Genomic DNA, 6,773 nt, shown 5'->3' with positions numbered 1-6,773 from the left:
GCCAGTAAAGAGCCTAGGTCGTTGTTATGATGCCTCCCTTAAAGACAAAGAGCAAGTAGAGCAGATTAGGAAGGAGGTAGCCAGTGGACTGGAGATCATCGACAGAACCCTGCTTCCAGGCAAGCTGAAGCTCTGGTGCATGCAGTATGGACTACTTCCACGTCTGCTGTGGCCACTAACCTTCTATGAAGTCCTGCTCTCAAAGGTAGAAAAGCTGGAGAGATTGGTCAGCTCATGTTTAAGGCAGTGGCTTGGCCTTCCCAGGTGCCTTAGCAGTATTGGACTGTATGGCAAAGGGATGCTACACCTACAACTGAGCAGGCAAAGGCAGCACTCATACACAAAGACATTGTGGGCAGAGTGCAGGAGGGGAGAAGTGGTCTTGGACTTAGGGCCAGTACACCAGTGTGGAACAAGGCCCCACCATCTCAGAGACACAAGATGGTGGTCCAGGAGGTACGTCGGGAGGAGGAAGCAAAAAGGTGCGCCCAAGCTGTGGCACAGGCAAAGCAAGGGCAGTGGATGGCATGGGAAGGAGTGGAGAAGAGGAAGATCTCCTGGAAAGAGCTGTGGGAGATGGAGGCATTCAGGGCAAGCTTACCGTCAGGGCTGCCTACAATGTCCTGCCTTCTCCCGCAAACCTAAGCCAATGGTATGCTGAGGCCCCCGCATGCCCTCTATGTTCAAGTCTAGCAACACTGAAGCACATCTTAGAGGGATGCAAGATCAGCCTCACCCAAGCCGTTACACCTGGCAGCACAACCAGTTGCTGAAGTGTCTTGCTGCAGTGTTGGAAAGTTGACAGACAAGTCTGAATGCCCTTCATCCCCCATCAAAAGGCTGAGGTACGCTGAACTTGCATCCGATGTGCAACCACAAGGCTGGAATGTGAAGGTACACCCAGTGGAAGTAAGTTGCAGAGGGTTCGTAGCCACCTCCACAACCAGGCTACTCAGGGAGATGGGATTGCGAGGAAAGGCCCTCCGGCATGCAGTCAAGGGCCTCTCCATGGCTGCAGAAAAGGAAAGCCAGTGGCTGTGGGTGAAGAGAAAAGACTTTGCCTGGGTCTTCAAGTGAGTTGATGGCACCTAGGGAGTGAACCTGGGACACTGGGAGTCACTGCTGAAACCTCCGGAGGTGTCGTGGGCCTATCAGTAGCCGTGTTTGCACTATCGGGCTTCAAGCGGGCGTGCCAGTGCCTGCCGAGGCCTGTGGCGTTTGCATTGTCACTTCCGGGGCATGATCGTGCTTCACTGGTGCTTCGTTGGTGCTTAAGGTCCGGCTTTTCTGGCCCGCCGAAATCCTTGGGCCAGAGCGGGCTTCTAGGGGCTAGGGGAGTGGTAAAGGTCAAAGGCGGAGTTTATCTGAGTCTCTGGCAAGATGCACATCCATCTGTCTGCAGAGTTAAAACTTTAAAAATAACCGGGATCACCAGTAATTTACTGTTTCACGGAAGATGCCTGCTATGTTTGTACCGGTTCGGGAGAGGTTTATAAAGTTTCGGGCACAGAACAAAGTGTTTAAAGTGTAACAGTGCTGAGAAATTAAAGATGTGTGTTGGGTCATCATTTCATCGTCCATGTATTAAAGAAGCGATCACTCGAGTCACGATGGTATCTACAGTCGGTGAGTTAATATGCTACATAACGTTTGCATACAAAACACTTAAAATACAAATACAAATGCTACATTACGTTTGCATACAAAAAACTTAAAATACAAATAACAATTGCATAAGTGTCTTACATGGGTGTTTGTTGTGTTATAGTGTCATCTCTGTTGAATTTTTTAGTCAGCCCTTAGAAAAGGTAACCATGGTTTTATTATAGTCATAGCATGCTTTCTGGTATTTTGGAGATTAATTAAACTCTTATATGAATGTAGCAAACTTTATATGTGGGTATACTGTATGTGTATTTACAAAACGTCACATGTGCTGCTTTCTTTTGTGTCCGTTTTACAGAAAAATGCCAACGTAAAGCTTTCAGTTTGTCATCCAGGAGTTTTTATTTTGTATATGAGAGATGACACAGCAACAGATCCAAGAGCAGGAGATGAAACGAAGATGATGATGATGAGACGACAGGAGCCATGGATGTTGAAATCCGTCCGGAGGAGATGTTTTTAAATACACTGTTTGTGCACTGATATAAACTTCATATGTAAATAAAGTACCGCGCTATTATTACTACGACTGCTTGTCAGTTTATTGAAAATGATTGCTTAATAAGGATCACATCTGAAACACAGAAATGGTAAGATGCCACAAAATGGTAAATATAACCATCATTAACTTAACCACTGTAACATAGCTTTTTAATACTTGTGTATATTCAGAGTTGATTCTTAACGAGTACATTTTCTAATGATTTCTCAAACGTTTTGATTTTTGAGATGCAAGTAAAGTGATTTTCAGCTATTCGAGGCAGTTCTTTATAGACAAAAGTATTTATTGATTGACACATTATTGAAATAGCTATTAGACAGTTACCTTGTGTTTCATGTGATGCTCAACTAACGTTTTCGTGATTAAAGATATCACACCTCTTATAATGTGTAAGTATGTTTACATCGCCATAGAACTATAATTACAAACTTAACGTTACATATTAAGACACACGTGCATATTTTAAAATAAGATTATTTTACATAAATGTAAAACAAGGACTCGTTATATTCTTTAAAATATTGTGTATATAGTATAATGGCACATTAGATAGATGAACGCTTTATTTGTAATTATCCTACTTCATAAAGTTTACTATTGCTTATTGATCTGATATTGATGATGCGATCTCACTCCCGTCTCCTGTCAGATTGAAGTGACTTCCTCACGGTAAAACAGGCGGAGTTGTGTGACGTTACATACAGGTAGGCGTACTAAGGGCGGGGTTTTCTGAACCGCTGCGGCGCTATTGGCTTGACAATGCAAACGCGTCATGATTTTGGCTACACAGCTGGAGGTCTGAGGCTATTGGCTCCGTGAGGCCCGTTTGAAGCCCTGGCTCGCACAGGCCCGCAAAAGCGGCTAGTGACACACCCAGGAAAGAGGGCGCCCATTGACTGGTGTCAGTTGTTAAGCCCCTCCTGAAAAAGAGCAACCTAGATAACACTGTATTGAGCAACTACAGACCAATCTCAAATCTTCATTTCATAGGCAAGATCATTGAAAAAGTTGTTTTCAACCAGCTGAACAAATTCTTAATTTCTAATGGTTACCTTGACATTTTTCAATCTGGTTTCAGACCACATCACAGTACAGAGACAGCGCTCATAAAGATAATAAATGATATTCGCCTTAATACAGACACAGGCAAACTATCAGTGCTGGTGCTACTCGACCTCAGTGCTACTTTTGACACTGTCGATCACAGCATACTTCTTGACAGGCTGGAAAACTGGTTTGGGCTTTCTGGGATGGTCCTAAAATGGTTCAGGTCATACTTAGAAGGGAGAGGTTATTATGTAAGTATAGGTGGCCATAAATCTGAGTGGACATCCATGACATGCGGAGTCCCGCAAGGCTCAATTCTAGCGCCACTCCTGTTCAACCTGTATATGCTCCCACTAAGCCAAATAATGAGAGAGAACCAAATTGCCTATCACAGTTATGCAGATGACACTCAGATCTACTTAGCTCTATCCCCTAACGACTATAGCCCCGTTGACTCCCTGTGCAAATGCATTGATGAAGTTAACAGTTGGATGTGCCAAAACTTTCTTCAGTTAAACAAAGAGAAAACTGGAGTCATTGCGTTTGGAAACAAAGATGAAGTTCTCAAGGTGAATGCATACCTTGACGCTAGGGGTCAAGCAACTAAAAATCAAGTCAGGAATCTTGGTGTGATTCTGGAGTCTGACCTTAGTTTCAGTAGTCATGTCAAAGCAATAACTATATCAGCATATTATCATCTCAAAAATATCGCAAGAATTAGATGCTTTGTTTCCAGACAAGACTTAGAGAAACTTGTGCATGCTTTTATCACCAGCAGGGTGGATTATTGTAATGGCCTCCTCACTGGCCTTCCCAAAAAGACCATTAGACAGCTCCAGCTCATTCAGAACGCTGCTGCCAGGATTCTGAGCAGAACCAGAAAATATGAACATATCACACCAGTCCTCAGGTCTCTACACTGGCTACCAGTTACATTTAGGATTGATTTTAAAGTATTATTAATGGTATATAAATCACTCAGTGGACTAGGACCTCAATACATTGCTGATATGCTCAGTGAATATAAACCCAACAGTTCACTCAGATCATTAGGATCACATCAGCTAGAAATACCAAGGGTTCACTCAAAGCAAGTAGAGTCAGCTTTTAGCTATTATGCCAGTCGCAGCTGGAACCAGCTTCCAGAAGAGATCAGATGTGCTCCAACAGTAGCCACATTCAAATCCAGACTCAAAACACATCTGTTTAGCTATGCATTTACTGAATGAGCACTATGCTGCGTCCGAACTGATTGCACTTTATTATATATGCACTATTTTAATTATTTTCTATTTCTCTTGTTTTTATTCTTATTTTTAACAGTTTTATACTTTTATTCCTGTTTTATTCTTTTTCACACATTTAAACAGTTTTTATTAAAATTCTCTTTTAATTTATATTTTAAATTCATGTATCTTTGATTTTTGTTTTCTCATTTCTATGTAAAGCACTTTGAATGACCTTTGTGTATGAAATGTGCTATACAAATAAACTTGCCTTGCCTTGGTGTTGCTAAGTAATTCCAGTAGATAGTTTGCCACCATTTGCCACTGAACCTGCATTAACCACCACAGTGGGGCTTCTGGCCTTATTAAAGCAGGTTGGCGCGCATGGTCGGGTTGCGGTGAGATTTTGGCGTTTTCTTGTTGTCTAGTTTTACATTTTAAAAAAGCCACATTTTTAAGCCAGATTTACTTAATACAAAACATTATAATCCATAATACATTTTCTGCATCAGCTGTCATTTAGAAAGGAAGTTTCAAAATTATCTTACTGTTGCAAATGACTCCTGCGTAAAGTCCGTCCGCACAACTGCTGCTCACACCCCATCCAGTAAATGGACAGGTCCGAACTGTTGATTCATTTCCATTACATTTGAGATTATCCATCCATATTGGCCCATCAAATGGACCAACATATGACAATGGCTCTACAAGGTCCCCACATCCCAGCTCTTTACACACAACTGCAGCCTCTTCAAGACCCCAGCCAGTGTGACACACTGCACCCCAGTGATTATTATAAAGAACTTGAAGTCTGCCATCACATGGACCCGTACCATTCACCAGCTTTATATCTGCAACAAAATTTGGTTTCACATACAGCAGAAGCTCCTTTAAGCCCACAAGAGATTAAACTGTATCATTATTAGTCATGAATAATTTCACTTTACCTCGACAGGCTGCTCCAGCATCTTGTCCATGGCTGCAGGTGCTTGTTCCTAATGCCTTAGATGTACAATTTGTTACTGCTGACTCATTCCCAGAACAACTCACACTATCCAGCCACACGGGTCCTGCACCCTGCCCATAGAAGGCCCCGGTCATTGCTGCTACAGGGAGCCCACAACCCATGCTCTTACACACCACTGCAGCATCTGCTAAATCCCAGCCAGCATCACAGATAGTTCCCCATTGATTATTATATAAGACCTCCACTCTTCCACGACACAGATTAGCTCCATTTATCAGTCTTATATCTAAATGAGAATGAATGAAGATCATAAGCAGATGTCAATGTGTCAAAGTTTTTCAAAATTTATTGACTGCAAATTTAATAACCCTGTTCTGCAAAATGTTGTGTTATGTAATACTAAATACAGACAGACAACATACATAGAAATATATAACATTATATACCATAACGCTATTTTTCAAGAAGCACACCCCTTTTGCTGAACTATAAATATTACTCCCCTGCTTTAACACATGAGTCAGATTTGGTGAACTACACACAAATCCCTACATTTCTCAGTGCTTACACCATCTGGTTATTTTTAAAAGCACTAATATTCAATACTGTTCACTGAAGTCAGCACAGCTTAGGCTCAATTAGCAAACAATTACCAAGGTGGAAACACTAAGGGGCAGTTTCCCGGACAGGGATTAGCTTAAGCCAGGACTAGACCTGAGTTTAATTGGGAAATATAACTAGTTTTAAGAAACATACAGTACTAAAAACATTATTATGTGCATTTTGAGGCAAAACAAAGGGCACTGATGTATTCTAAGATATGTAAATGCAGGTTGTTTTCAGTTTGGACAGCTCTTACATTTATTTTAGTCTAGGACTAGTCTAATCCCTGTCCAGGAAACCGCCCCTAAGAGTCATAACTGAACACACATCAATCAGATCCTTCAATTGATAGATAAAAGGGCCTAAATCTGAGCTTTGGAACAATGGATCCACAGAGAAATGAAGGAATAGATCGAGGAGGAGGAGGAAGAGGACATGGTGAAGGAGGAGGGAGAAGACTTGATGAAGGAGGAGGAAGAGGATGTGGTGAAAGAGGACGAGGATGTGGTGAAGGAGGAGGAAGAGGAGGAGGACGTGGTGAAAGAGGAGAAGGGAGACGAAGGGCAAGGTGACAAGCAGTCTCAGATGAAATTCGAGCCACTCTAGCTGACCATGTCCTTATCCATGGTATGATTATGAAGGAGGCTGAGCAATAAGTAAAGCCTAATTTGAGTCGCTTCACTGTTGCCTCCATCTTCAGAGCCTTCAGGAAGGAAAACAGATAGGTGTAGTTACAGTAAGACTGCTCTATACAGTAACTTTA

This window comes from Misgurnus anguillicaudatus, chromosome 1 (genome assembly GCF_027580225.2).
Source record: "Misgurnus anguillicaudatus chromosome 1, ASM2758022v2, whole genome shotgun sequence".
In the NCBI taxonomy this organism is placed as follows: Eukaryota; Metazoa; Chordata; class Actinopteri; order Cypriniformes; family Cobitidae; genus Misgurnus; species Misgurnus anguillicaudatus.
The sequence above is the reverse complement of the archived record's forward strand: the minus strand, read 5'-3'. Positions refer to the sequence as shown.